The 14454-nt window shown below is 41.6% G+C and overlaps 1 protein-coding gene across 2 annotated transcripts in view; it reads right to left on the reverse strand.

The window, feature by feature from the left end:
• COL6A2 (collagen type VI alpha 2 chain) overlaps nt 1–3513 on the reverse strand; it is a 54134-nt gene extending 50621 nt beyond the window's left edge. Inside the window, exon 1 of one of the 2 annotated variants that reach the window (XM_077272555.1) lies at nt 3349–3513. The gene's annotated coding sequence lies outside the window, so the exon portion shown is untranslated. The remainder of the gene's footprint in view (nt 1–3348) is intronic. The other variant, XM_077272556.1, reaches the window with a different exon arrangement.
• Between the last annotated feature and the right edge of the window lie 10941 nt (nt 3514–14454).

The following is a 14454-nucleotide window of genomic DNA, read 5'->3' on the forward strand; positions in this document are numbered from 1 at the left end:
TAAAACAATTGCCAAAGTAGAAATAACTTTTAAAGAAGTGCAATATTGTTAGGATGTGACATCAATTTAGTTCAGTGTTGGGGGTGCCAACTGTAAAACCCCTACTGATCTGATGACCTATTTTAGCTGTTAGCAAGTCCCATTGGCTAGAGGAAGTACACGATGTATGTATCTGAAACGCCATAGCTCTGATCGGTGTGGAGTGGCCGTTCTAAGGTACTGCAGCTCAGCTACCATTCATTTCAAAGGAGCTGAGCTGTGGTACCTAAGAAAAGTCATTGCACTGTGTATGATGCTGTGGACTTCGCATTCTGCACATTGTGTACATCTGTGACATACAGAAGCAGTGCTGACTCTGAATGCTATTGCTTCAAAAGCATCCAGCAAGTAGAAGGGTTAACACAGTCACAGGAGATAGGGACTGGTTAGCAGAGGCCCAGGGTGTTGTGGGGAACTTGTTGACTATTCTGGCAGCAGCTGAAGGGATGAGTGGTGTGTGATCTGTCTCTCATAAAAGTTCAGGCAAGTGAACCATAAGGATACAGGATTACATTAAAAAGTGAGAAGCTGGCCTAACCCCTTGTACTGCTAGTTGAGAAAGTCTATCAGGAGCAGGAAGATAAGAACTGGAAACAATTGTGTCACAGGGATCTTCTCCCCCAACAAACCCTCCCCCCTCCTCCATCTCACTGTGCTAGAAGGAATGCTGTGTACTACTGTGCCTTTGTAAAGCATCTGTGCTGAACTGTGCTATCAAAAGAGACTGTTTATCAATGTGCCTCTAAGGGTACTGTCACACAGTACCATTTTGATCGCTACGACGGCACGATCCGTGACGTCGCAGCGATCGTATGATTATCGCTCCAGCGTCGTAGACTGCGGTCACACGTTGCAATCACGGCGCTGGAGCGATGCCGAAGTCCCCGGTAACCAGGGTAAACATCGGGTAACTAAGCGCAGGGCCGCGCTTAGTAACCCGATGTTTACCGTGGTTACCAGCGTAAACGTAAAAAAAACAAACAGTACATACTCACATTCCGGTGTCTGTCCCCCGGCGTTCTGCTTCTCTCCACTGTGTAAGCGCCATAGCCGGCAAGCACAGCGGTGACGTCAGACGTCACCGCTGTGCTCGCTTTCCGGCTGGCAGACGCTCACACAGTGGAGAGAAGCTGAGACGCTGGAGGACAGACACCGGAATGTAAGTATGTACTGTTTGTTTTTTTTACGTTTACGCTGGTAACCACGGTAAACATCGGGTTACTAAGCGCGGCCCTGCGCTTAGTTACCCGATGTTTACCCTGGTTACAAGCGAACACATCGCTGGATCGCTGTCACACACAACGATCCAGCGATGTCAGCGGGTGATCAAGCGACGAAAGAAAGTTCCACACGATCTGCTACGACGTACGATTCTCAGCAGGATCCCTGATCGCTGCTGCGTGTCAGACACTGCGATATCGTAACGATATCGCTAGAACGTCACGAATCGTACCGTCGTAGCGATCAAAATGGTACTGTGTGACAGTACCCTAAGAAGCAGCTGTACTGTTTATGAAGCCTGTGCTTAAGAGACTTGAATTGCACTGGATGTGTAAATTGTGTCTATGTGAGCAAGTGGATCCTAAGGAAGCTGCAGTACATGGTCGCCCTAAGTAATGGTTCCCCCAGAGTTCCTAAGAATTCATGAGACCTATCCCGACCCTATCTGAACCTAGCGGCATACACGTAACACAGCCATTGGCCATAGCTCCAAGTGTTAGCTGATTGGTGAAAAGCTGACATCTAGCACCCCAAAGATGGATGAATAGATTTCATAGTCATTGAAAGTAGTAAGTAATAGTAATAGTAAGTATTGGATTTTATAGCCTGATAACTTTTTCATATTAAATACCTGCAATTGATGACATTTTCACCAAAGTCCACAAATGGTACTACTATTCTCCGCTGACCCAGAAAAAAGTAAAACAAAAGGGGGTCTTACAATCTCTGCCACTTTTATTTCTATGTCACGGTTAAAAAAGAAAGTAAATAATACCAGGAAAGTTAATCCCAGTGCGAATAGTTACTGTAGGAATATGGGGTAATGCCATTATGTTACTGATGTTGTTCCGCCATATAACAATACAGCGGCCATAATAAAATGACATCAGTAATTGGAGACCCGAGTCCCACCCATTCTGATTTCTGCTTGGCTGACGTAATGGTATGATGTGCTATAGGTGGCTGCACTCACGGCTGCTGATAAAATGATAAAATGTATTGTTTATATTATGGCTCAAATATTTATAAATCCATTTAAAGTATATAAATAAGGAATACATACATGCATAAAATCATACAAGCTCCATAGATGGTCATAGCCCAGTTGTGTCTTTTGCTATAAACCAACCAAAGGACTATTACGATTTCGCAGCCTATAGGCGATTTATTGCACATGTTATAGTACACTGGTCCCAATCTGAGGCTCATCACCTTCACCGAGACTACAAATCCCAACATGAATCGACCTGGGAGTTGTAGTACCACAGGAGCTTAACAGCCACAGGTCACTCATATCATGTTACAGTATTTGCAATTACAGATCATCAATAGTATTACTTTTTGTATAATAATAATCGATCGCGCCTGTCATTCATGGCGAGACATTGAAGTCCTTACACTGTACCGGTTTGTAACTTTAAAGTGCCGATAATCTTATTTTAATCCTAACATGTAGAATATATGAGAATGTAACCTCTTATAAAGAATAATTGGAGGAGTGGACAGAAAGCGGACATAATATCCCCAATGTTTCTGGGGAGACACCGCTCTAACATAGGATGTTTAGGTCTGGTCTATACAGGATGAGTATTATCTACAAACTAACAACCAACTTAAAAAAATGAACTAAAACTTTGTTCTGGATCTTACATCCTATGTAATACTGACATTTCTTTGAGAATGCTGAAAACAATATCTTCCTTTTGTTCTTCCACATACATAAAAATTCTCAGATTGAGTCAAAATGGATAAATGATCGTGATAATCATTAAATTGATCGGACCAGAAATTGATCAGACTTTTTTTTTATGATCAAACGCTTTAGCATATAAATATAAACCATGATGGTTGGAGAAGTCTCCCTTATAGGGAGCAGGGTACAATAGGAATTGTTTCCTGGCATGTAAATCATTCCCAAATCTGCACATTTCTCCCCAGCCTACTTGTGATTTTGGTACCTGATCTGTTAACCATAAGTATGCCAAGACGACCCTCTACCACGTTACAAGATTGGGTTGATTCCTGCTATTGGTTTTTGACGTCCCAAAGCTAAACCTTACATTTTACATAAAATATTAGAATTCTTACCTTAAAGGTAGTAAGACAGCAACACAGCGACTGTTTTTTATACTGTCAGCTTCTGGCTGGACCTGTGCATTCTCTGTAGTAAGGGAGAAGCTGATGCTGGAGATGGGACCTTCTTCCCAGGACAGAAAAGTTTCCTTCCTACACCCAAGCGCCTTCTATCTCTCCAGTTTTTTTTTCTAATTTTGGGTCAGCCCCTTGGAGTCCCTTGCAAGTTATATGAATTTGTCATGTCAACACTTTACCACTGGGTGGCGCTGTGGATCCACTGACGGGTGTGGAAGTACATGCTCCATGCTAACGGAATGCGTTTGATCTACCATTTTTCCATCTAATCATTTTTTTAAAAAAAAATTTCTTTCATGAGAAAAATCATATTTTTATACCGCAATTAATTAATTTCCTGTAGAATAAAACAAAAAGAATGACTAAATACTGGACTTATTCTTTTGGTAGAAGTTTTTGGTAGGACTACAAGTAACAGTATGTTTTGGCTTCTGAGTTGCTATTTTTCGATTCTAATGATTTTTTTGTAGCTTTTCGTTTTGACTTGAGACGATTCCAGTGTGTTTCCATGTGGGAAATTATAGAGGATCAAAACTGAGAGTTCATTAATATACAAAAAACATCTACACTATAAGGATTGAATGATCGGGCTCAGTGAGTTCAGGTTTTCATTCATTCTCATTTCCCCCAGTCTATAACATCCAGCCCCTCACTGTGCAGTTACTTGCATGCCTTTACTAACGTGTGGGACAGTGAACACATATAGTGAAGGTTTATCGACTGAGGTGGAGCCTTTCCAAAAGAACTGGTCATCTTGGATGTACCTGTTATGCAATGGTGAATATCTCCAAAAGTGGGAAGTGAGGAGCAAAATCTAGCTGTGCCAGGACACACAGTGCATTGCTTCTTGTATCTCTACAGACTGGTCAGAAGGTTCAAAATGACACCTGACCGCCTCTGAAGGTGCCTTCAATGATCACACAAGAGTCAGAACTGGACCTTGGAGCAGTGGAAGGAGGTGACCGGTCTGATGAATCATGAGATTTTTACATGTAGAATTTCTCTAGTGTGTGGTTCACTTAACTAGGAAATAGATGCACCGGGACAGAAAAGTCGGTGAACTACCTGTTAGTCTTTGAATAATATTTTGCTGGAAAACTTAGATCCTGGCAATTATTTGACAATTTAAAAGTAGCCAGCTTACTATAGAGGTAGACCTCTAAATGGGGTCACTGGCAACAAAGGGAAGGGTTCTGACCTCCTGATTCCCAACATAGATCCATAACATTTTCCTGGAGAAGCCAGTAGGAGGAAATCATTGCGTAGGGATATAAATCCCATTGACTTTAATGCTAGCTGTAAATAGTCACATGCATAGCGCGCCCCTTAGTGGTGGTTTATATAAAACCTATTTCTGATAGTTGTCTGGTGTAAATACATTGAAAAATCAGGCCTTTAGTAGGATGGCTATAGTTATGAATCACCTTTTTCTACCTTTTCCAATAAGAAAAGTTGCTGCAGAGAGTGATTACTTTATTTAAACAATACTTCCACCTTCCAACAAAGAAAAGTGAAGAGTCTGTCCTGCCATTTTTTGCCTAAGCCAGATTCCTCAATATGAGTATGCACCATGCTGATAAATCTGTTATACATCGCCCAGGAGAGAGAGTAAAAGCTCTTCCAACCAGGGAAAATGTCTGGCAAGTAATGCAGTTTTCAAAATACAAATATTATGTAATATACACACTGTCAGGATTTGGCTCTGCTAGCTGGGCGAGTGGTCGTCACATGAACACAAGCATGCAACTTGCACACTGTCAGGATTCGGTTCTGCTAGCTGGGCGAGTGGTTGTCACATGAACACAAGCATGCAACTTGCATACTGTCAGGATTCGGTTCTGCTAGCTGGGCGAGTGGTTGTCACATGAACACAAGCATGCAACTTGCACACTGTCAGGATTCTGTTCTGCTAGCTGGGCGAGGGGTCATCCCGTGAACACAAGCATGCATCTTGCACCCTGTCAGGATTCCGTTCTGCTAGCTGGGTGAGTGGTCATCACGTGACCACAAGCATGCAACTTGCACACTGTCAGGATTCGGTTCTGCTAGCTGGGCGAGTGGTCATCCCGTGAACACAAGCATGCAACTTGCACACTGTCAGGATTCCGTTCTGCTAGCTGGGTGAGTGGTCATCACGTGACCACAAGCATGCAACTTGCACACTGTCAGGATTCGGTTCTGCTAGCTGGGCGAGTGGTCATCCCGTGAACACAAACATGCAACTTGCACACTGTCAGGATTCCGTTCTGCTAGCTGGGTGAGTGGTCATCACGTGACCACAAACATGCAACTTGCACACTGTTAGGATTCGGCTCTGCTAGCTGGGTGAGTGGTCATCCCGTGAACACAAGCATGCAACTTGCACACTGTTAGGATTCGGCTCTGCTAGCTGGGTGAGTGGTCATCACGTGAACACAAGCATGCAATTATCATACTTGCTGTCACACACAGACTAGCTTCTCATCGTCTTCTCTTTATATAACATCAAAAAAGCAGATTAGAAGCTAGTTGGCATGTGACTGCAAGTGGGAAAATCACAAACTTGTCATCAAATGATGACATCTCTTACCAGCTAGCAGAGCTGAATCCTGATAGTATGTTTATTACACACTGTTGGTATTTTACAAACATCATTACTTGTCGAAAGTCTGCTAGAGGGTCAAAAACCCCCTTAACATTTTTATACATATACATTTTTCTGCAAATTTTGCATGATTTCTAGTCCACATCCTTTTTTATAAGTTATCATTAAATTGAATGCAGCACTTGACATCAAATCCCAAAATGTTTTGGAATGGTGCACAATGGCATATATCCAAAAACTGTGAATTTCAGGGGTTTTTGTTATTATTTTTTGAGTTGTAGCCTAAGATTTACTATCAGATAAGATGCTGCTGGGTTCATATATTGCACACTTGTGATAGTAGCTGTTATGGTTTCCATTACAGGTAACTTTACATCTTTGCTGTGGCCTTAGTATCTCTGAGGACTGGCATACATTACTCTGTAGAGGTGTCCATCACGGGGATTCTGCAATGATATGCTGAATGCATTCATTTTACAGGAGCATAAAAAGAGGAATTCCCACATAGTCAAATTGATTCCACGAATGCTGCATCAATGTTTAGAGCTCATCAGGTGATAAATCCTAAACATTTGTAATGTGACTGTATCATATTGCACAGTTTAAGAAAGTAGAAATAGACCTCCTGGAGATAATGGACTCATAAGAACCTGGGGATCATGTTGGATTATTCAAGATAGAACTTATTACGGATCTCTCGTGTAACACGTTTCTGCTTGTGTTGTACCCCTTCTTCAGGCATAAACATGACAATGTTGTAGACACATGGGTACATGATTTGTCATAGTTACGGTACACTGGGTACAATTATCAGAGTGGTGTCTTCTAAGGAGTCAAGAACTTTTGTGTCCATCACATGATCAGGAAAGATTCGTATCCCTTGAAGATAAAAAATCAAGTGAGATCTTCAGAAACTGCAAGCAGACACCTTGTGGTTCATCAAGAATTATAACAGAAAGAATATATAAAATTGTATAGCTTTATTGTCAAACTCTCTGTTTAGTGATGTCGCGAAGTAGGAAGGACCATAACATCATAAGTTCTGTTCTCTAATAATCCACAAGGCAGTAATCATCTAGTTTCAGGTCCCTGTCTTCTCACGTCAGAAGACAAAAGGAAGTAAATCCCCAGCATGAAACTTGGATAAAAGTTCAATTTATTTAGACAAATCCATTAAAATCCTTGTTTCATAGTGGTACAGCAAATAACGGAGTACATGATGTAACCAACGCGTTTCGACCTGTTAAGGTCTTCTCACGTATCACAAAATAAGACAGAAGCGATACACGTCCAGCCAATAGTGAACTTCCGAAGAAATTAGTTTACCACCAGAAATCTTTTAATAAATTCACAGGATAAAACTTGTTACAATGTGCAAATAAAATCATGGTGCCGTTAGCTGCCTGACTCAGAGTTTCGCTATTACGGCTTCTTCTGGACACCTATTTTTTTCCTACACTGGAGTGAATGTGTGTCCTACGAGTCTCATCTAACTGGAAATAGAGGATTGGGAAGATTAAATGAATCCTGGTTCGGGGGCATTGCATTACTTTTTAAATGAGCCATTAAATGTATAAAAAGAAATCCTAATCTACATAGTACTTAATGGTGTAGAGTACAGGTTACATAATGTAATGGGATATGTGTCATATAATGTCAAACATTTTATAAATATTCATTTACTGGGCATATTCCATGTATGAGGGAACCACAAGAAATGTGAAATTACTGGCAGCTCACTATATGGCCGAGAATGCTTCTGGTAACCCATACATTAATGGTTTCACATCTTGTTACTGAACCTTTTCTCAATGTATACGCAGCCCTATTGCTGACATAAGTGGTCTATGGGGTGTTTAGAAATGGTGGATGTGTAGTTTTTATAGAAGACCAGTTTTCCAGCCAAAAACAGCCTTCTTTCCATAATAGCCAGGTGCAATAAATAAGTGGTTGGTGCGGTTATGCCATAGACCACCTACAATCCTTTCCCACTAGACCGCAAGTTGCTAGTGCTTTTTACCTCTGCCATTCTCCGGACTGATCTGTGCAGATGTAACCAAATACGGTATGATTTGAATAGTTTTTTTTTTCATGATTCAAGTTTTTATATTGGATTAAGTGCACTGTGAAAAAATATGTTTTATTATGTTGCATGACTTTTTTTTAGAAGCAATTATATTTTTTGTTACTGGATACAAAGCTGTACTGCATCACATGGGATTGCATTTACGATTTTTTTGCACCAAGACTAGTGAATATTAATAGTTTTTCTTTTTATTATTATTCTTTACATCTAACCTGGTTTTATTTTGCAATGGCAACGTAACAACATTCTCCACAATTAACCGCTTCAAATCTCTATGCACAACTTTTTCCATAACATTATGGAAAGAGTTAAAACTTCTACCTCTTGCTTTTTCCGTTAAATTAAAACCACTTGGAAGAGAATCGTATGTTTTATTTTTCTGTCTCCAAGAGAAACTAAGGGAAAAAAAAAAAAAAATCTGACATTTGTTTTCCATTAACAGATCCCAGTGTGCCTCTCATTATTTAAAATGTGCAGCTTGTCTGGGGACTCACCCCGGAGTGAGAAATGAGGGGGTTATATTCTAAAATCCCTTAACTGCATGTTCAAGGGAAAGCATCCACAAATGTGTTGTTTGAGGTTCTCCAAGAGTAAATATTCTTTCCCTAGATCATTTTCCACGGAAAATTCAATGCTTTGGAGCAATCAAAAAGGCCTCCCATTAGGACCAAGACCATGTATCACAACTTGTGTGATGCTTTCTTGTGAAATTCAGATCCATCTCCTATCGTTTCTAGAGAAATACTGTATAATCCCAGAAGCATTCTAGTACTACTCATTTCAATGGAAAAAATACAAAGAAACCAGCGTGATTTATTTTATTTTATAGCGCCATCATATACCATAGCACTTTACAGACATCGCTGTCCCCGCTGGAGCTCACAATCTAAATTCACCATCAATATAGCGAGAAACAGAATCTGTAAGTAGGATCAACCCTCCTAAGCCTTCTATATGGGCATGTAGCTCATAGGAAGATGAATTAAATGATACCTTTACTGATGTCACCGCTCAGCACGGCATCTGGATATGGCCGGGGTCACACTTGTAAGTGCAATGCGAGAAACTCGCGGAAATCTCTTGCATCAATACCCGGCACTGCCGCCGGCACTCGAGACCAGAGCGTTCAGCTGCATAGAAATACATGAAGCCGCACACTCCGCTCTCGAGTGCTGGCGGCAGTGCCGGGGATTGATGCGACAGTCTCGCACAAGTTTCTCGCATCACACTCGCAAGTGTGACCCCGGCCTATAGCAGAGTTGAGGATCATCGTGGAACATGGGATGGATTTACGGCGGACCTCTTTGGATTATTTTTTTTTTTTAGCCCCTCTACAAATTATGACGTATAGGTACGTCATAAGTCGCCTCCCCCTCTTTGATGCGCTGAGCCCACATCTTTTCAGGCACATGACAGCTAATTTGATTAGCTGTCATGTGCCCATAACAGCCATGGGTGGAATCACAATCCACTCACGGCTGTTAACATGTAGATGCATTTACCGGAAGAATGTCACAAACCCCGCTCATCAGCACCCCTGTCACATGATCACAGGGCGCATGCTGATGGCTTGGTGTGACAGCCAGGGGTCTGCAGACCCCTGTGGCTGTGATTGCTGGTCTCCTATGGATGCCTACCCTTGGCCGGAGTTCATAGGAGATGATAATTTCTGCTACACATAGCAGGGCTTAAGCTTCAAGTCTCCTAAGGTGACTATGGAAGCAAGTGAAAGTGAAAAAAAAATGTTTTTAAAAATATATAAAAAATTGAAAAACTGTAAAAGTTCAAATTACTCCCCTATTGCCACATTCAAAATAAAACAATACAAAAATACACATATTTGGTATTGCTGCATTCAGAAACGCCAAATCTATCAAAATATAAAAATAATTAATCCGATCGGTAAATGATGTAACAAGAATAAAAATCAAAGCACCAGAATTCCATTTTTTTTGGTCGCCTCAATATTCCAATAAAATGCAATGTTAGGTGATCAAAACATTGTATCTACCTCAATATGGTATCAATAAACACGTCAGCTCGACCTGCAAAAAGCAATCTGTTACTCATCATCATGTGAATTCATCCTACTGGACTTCATGTTTTATTCACAATAAATTTGGAATTTTTTTGGAAGCTGGATTTTCCTTTTTTTGCTGCAAAAAACAATCCCTGACCCAGCCTCAGATCACGAAAAATGAAGACGCTACGGGTCTCGGAAATGTCGTAATTTTTATTTTTTTACAAACTTTGGAATTTTTTTTTTCACCACTCAAATAAAAAAGAACCTATACATGTTTGGTATCTGCGAACCCGTAATGACCTGAAGAATCATAATGGCAGGTCAGTTTTAGCATTTAGTGAACATAGTAAAAAAAAACAAAAAAAAATGTGAATTTTCACTTTATTTGCAATTTCACGGCACTTGGATTTTTTTCCCCATTTTCCAGTACATAGTATGGTAAAATCAATGGTGTCATTAAAAAGTGCAACTTGTGCTGTAACAAGCAACCCCTCACAAAGCCAAGTTGACAGGAAAAATAAAAAAACTTTTGCCTCTGGGAAGAAGGGGAGCAAAAAGCAAAAATGCAAAAACAGAAAATTCCAAGGTTGTGAAGAGGTAGAAAAGGGTTCTATACAATTATAACACTTTTTTCTTTGTGTGTGTGTTTATTACTTTTGAGTATAGGGTTAGTAATGGGGGTGTCTTTTAGACGTCACTCCATTACTAACCCATTGACTTGATGTCAGCGGACATTACACAGTTGACATCAACCCCAAAACCATTTTACCGCTTGCCAATGCATCAAGGCAAGCAGGAAAAGCTGAGGCTGAGTGCCAGAATTGGTGCATCTAATGATTGTGCATTTCTGGGGTGGCTGAGGACTGATGTTATTAGTCTGGGAGAGAGTCAATATCCATGGCCCCTTTTTAGCCTATTAATATCAGCCAGTAGCTGTCTGCTTAGCCTCTGCAGGTTATTAAAAATAAGGGGGATCCCAAGTCATTTTTGGGGGTCGCCTCTTTAATAACCAGTTAATACTATGCAGACAGCTGTGTGCTGATATCGATATCGTGGGAAGCTCCATGTTTATTGTCACCTTTCCAGAATAATAAAACTAGACCCCAGCTGTCTGCTTTCCCTCTGCTGGTACATAAAAATAAGGTATACATCAAGCCATTTTTTTCCATTTATTTTTTTATTCATTAGCTAAATGCATGTATAGTAAGCTATAAATGCGCTGCACTAGTTATATATTTCACTGATGTGTTTCCTACCATGGCCAGATGCCCACTGGTGAAAATTCTCATCAGTGTTGCCAGCTCTCGATTCTTTCAGAGAGATCAGGCTCGCGATGGTGAGAGTAGTAGTCATCAGCCGATGCCTGACCGGCAGTAATTTGGCTCACCCACTGTCCTCTGTGTGACAGCCTGGGAACCTGCAGCGATCTGCGATATCCAGCGGCTATGTCCGGTGGTGACTTCAGTAAGGCTACTGCTGGTAAACACTGGTATTTCCCATGCTGGAGATGACAGCCTGGGAACCTCCTGATGTTCAGGTCCCAGTTCGGGATCAAGTTTGGGTACCGTTCTGGTACCGAACCAAACTTTTTTATAAAGTTCATTCAAATCCGACAGACCCGAACATTCTCCGGTCTGCCCATCCCTAGCAATATGTAATAAAATCTTTGTAATGTGCTTCTGTTCTTAATTCTGTCCTTAACCTCACATTTGTGAGTGAGCCATTCAATGGTCCTCTGTGCATCTCCCAGGATTTCCAACTTTATATTTTTATGTCTCCTGGACAGCTTATCAAAAAAATCATGCATAGTCAACATATTTTACGGACACATTGGAAAACCATATTAAATAATTATGATTTTAAGTGGCATACGTCTACAGCCCATCATTCTGATATAAAGACATTAACTACATTCTCTTTGACTGCAAAATGATAATTACAGTCATATCAATCTTTAACCATTTCTCCAGCTGTAAAATATCACAGAATCCTCTCATTTTTTTACGGATAGGAAATATAGTGTCCTATTTTTATGGACTCTTTAGGAATTTCTTGAAGGTTATCAACAATAGCATCTCCTTTGTTTTGAAATCTTGAAATTGTTGGTAACATTCACCCATGGGTATTAATTTTGGTAGTAACACAAGCACAGTGAGGTCTTCTTTCCATCATTCTTACTGGTTCCTGTCCACTCCCAACGCTTACTTGGGGCATTGTAGAAGAGTGGTGCATCAGCACCATGCATAGCCCCATGGGCACCAGTCCCAGGACACTCCTGCACCTCAAGCTTTCAAACAAACTGGCCCTTGACTTTCATCTTGAGGGTCTGGAACACCTACAGGTAGCCATTTCGCCTGTGTATACCCAGAATATTTCACTCCATGTATATTTTGTAACAATTCAATCCGCTAAAACTAATTACTTAAGAAAAGCATCACTTAATCTTAAAAAGAAAGCAAAAAAATCAATAAACTATTCAATATGGGACATCTGGAGGGGGTTAAAGGTAATCTGGCACCAGGTTTTTGTTACCCCATCTGAGAGCAGCATAATATAGGGGCAGAGACTCTGATTCCAGGGATGTGTCACTTACTTCTTGCTGCAGTTTTGATAACATTTCTGTTTTTTACTGCTGCGGATCTACCAGTTCTCTGAATGCTGAGATCTGTTTAACCCCGCCAACTCCACTGATTGGCAGCTTTCCGTGTACACTGTGCATAGGCAGAAAGCTACCAATCACAGGTGGGGGTGGGGTTATACAGAGCTCACGAATATGGAGGACTGCATGGGAAAAACCCAGTGACAGATTCCCTTTAATGAAATTGCTAACATCGTATTTGCAGATTGTGAATGTGTGGCTTCCATCATATCTCTTATAGCGCATATATTATGTGTTTATGAATTTTCTCATGATGTTATCTGTTTTTTTCTATCATGCATATTGTGCCTTCTGATTCTTGCAAGTGAAAAGTTGATGCCTCTACTTATTATAATAAATCACATTTCCCTTCAAATTTAAATATTTGCAAATACTTGGGTTTAGAAAGAGTATAAACGACCACCGGGTAGAGCTGACACACATATATATACACAGAGAAGTATGGATGTCACGTACTTACGTGTAAATACACAAACTGGTGTCAGGAACTCGGCTTCATTTTTTAACTAGCACAGCTAAGCTGAAAAGTAATGTCGTAGTGATGAAGACAAGAAAATGACCAAATAATGGTACCAGTCCCTAAAGGAAACTATACACATTAAACAAAAGTCATCCGAGAACATGCTCATTTTGGTGGGATCGGCTGACCATCTAATGTTTAAGGTTCTTCTCAACCATCTACCAACAGGTGATGTTGGGGTGAGATGAATCTGGAGCGCCCCCAGACGCAGGGCCGCGGGGTACTCGGTACCGGGCCTCTCTGCCTCGGTCCTGGGGATGTTACGGTGGCTAGACCCGGTCCGTGACCCTGCTAAGGGGCGTCCAATGAAAGATGTGATGATGGTGCGTGGTGCAGGTCGCGATGAATAACGAGGACACAGGGTTGCAGTCTCTTTACCTCTTTACTGAAGGCTTCAGGATCCTCAATCCAGAGTACTGCTAACAGGGCTGGCTGAGACCGGCCAGTCAGAAGGCACATCCAGAGTTCCCTTTACAGGTGGAAATCAGTGCCTACCTACTAGCGCCTGGGTGTTGTAGTACCTCCCTGCTGAGCACCACGGGATAGTCCTCACAACTGTTGTGTATGTTTCTGATGTTCTTCTCTCTCACAACTCGTATCTATTCTGATGTTCTTTCTCCGTCCCCCAGATGATATGGCTAGGACGCACCCGTATTACGGGTAGGCCTGGAGTTCTTCTGGGACCCTAGTGACGCCCCTCTCCCACAGTTGCCCCCTATGTCTGCTTAGGTGATTTAAGTGAGACAGCCAACCTAAAATTAACTGTCCTGCCGCTGTTTGAAGTATTGCTTGGAGCCAAATACTTCCTCGGCGTTCCGGCCACCGACTACGCGCCTCAGTAGGATGTTGCCTCGATCTTACGGCACGACACCTACTGGTTTTATCTCCTTTTTGCTGCGATCTCGTTTCTCACTTCTCCACAATAAACTTCTCTTCGCTTCCATTCTTAGGATGCCGCCGCAACGGGTGCAGGAGCGGCTCCGTAATGTTCTGTTCTGTTAGCTAGGCCACTGTCAGGATCCCACCCCTGACAGAGACCCCCCTGAATCTTCCCCTGCAACACCCTCTGCCACAGGATGTTGCCTGGATCCAACCCAGTCAGTTTCTGACTAACTTCCTATCCAGCCCCCAGTTTTACCAGATTGTGAGGAGTGGCCTAATACATAGAACC

This window comes from Ranitomeya variabilis, chromosome 7 (genome assembly GCF_051348905.1).
Source record: "Ranitomeya variabilis isolate aRanVar5 chromosome 7, aRanVar5.hap1, whole genome shotgun sequence".
Taxonomy (NCBI): Eukaryota; Metazoa; Chordata; class Amphibia; order Anura; family Dendrobatidae; genus Ranitomeya; species Ranitomeya variabilis.